We start from the raw sequence: 775 nt of genomic DNA on the forward strand, positions 1-775 counted from the left end.
AAAGAGTGAAAAGAATAAGAAACAACAAAAAAAGGCTGAAAAGTATCATAAATTATATTACCTTTTATATCACCGAGTCAAAACAGCCTTTTTTTTCCTTCCCCCCCCCTTCAGGGTCCACTATGGAGCAATTATTGCTAATTCCTCTGGGGGAAAAAAATCCCATGACCATTCATATATCACTCTGGATATTTTTCTTAGTCTAACAAGATACCCTATGTATTCTGCAGATGAAGTTTTTCAGTTTCATGGATGTAGTAGACATTGTGAGGCAGAGCTTAGGATGAAAACAATCCTGTCTTAGTAATAGCAGTACGAGTAGTTGTAGTAGTAGCATTTGTTGTAGCAGCAGCATTTGTAGTAGTAGTACATTTATATAATCAACAGTTGGTGTTTGTTTGTTTTTTTAAAGTATGATTTTGCAGAATCTTCCTTTGTGCCACTGAACCAGAGAAGAAAGAATCTGTGAGCATTTATATCATTGCTAAATCCCTGTGTTACTTAGTGTACTGGTAAGCAGAGAACTGGATCAAGTGCAAGTCAATGAGCCTTTTGCCTTTGAGTTTCATTAGAACACCTTTGTCTTGTGGCTCTGTCCTAAATATGATTGCATATTATTATTCATTATTGTTGTTGTTGGTAGTGGTGTTGTTACTACTACTATGACTATTAACATTACTACTTCATCTCCCTCCACTAGCAAGATGCTGACAGTAGCCTCCTCCCCTTTATTCCCTGTGCGACTTAAAGGGTGTTTTTTCTTGGTTCAGGGGCT

Source organism: Alligator sinensis, unplaced genomic scaffold (genome assembly GCF_000455745.1).
Source record: "Alligator sinensis unplaced genomic scaffold, ASM45574v1 scaffold986_1, whole genome shotgun sequence".
Lineage (NCBI taxonomy): Eukaryota > Metazoa > Chordata > Crocodylia > Alligatoridae > Alligator > Alligator sinensis.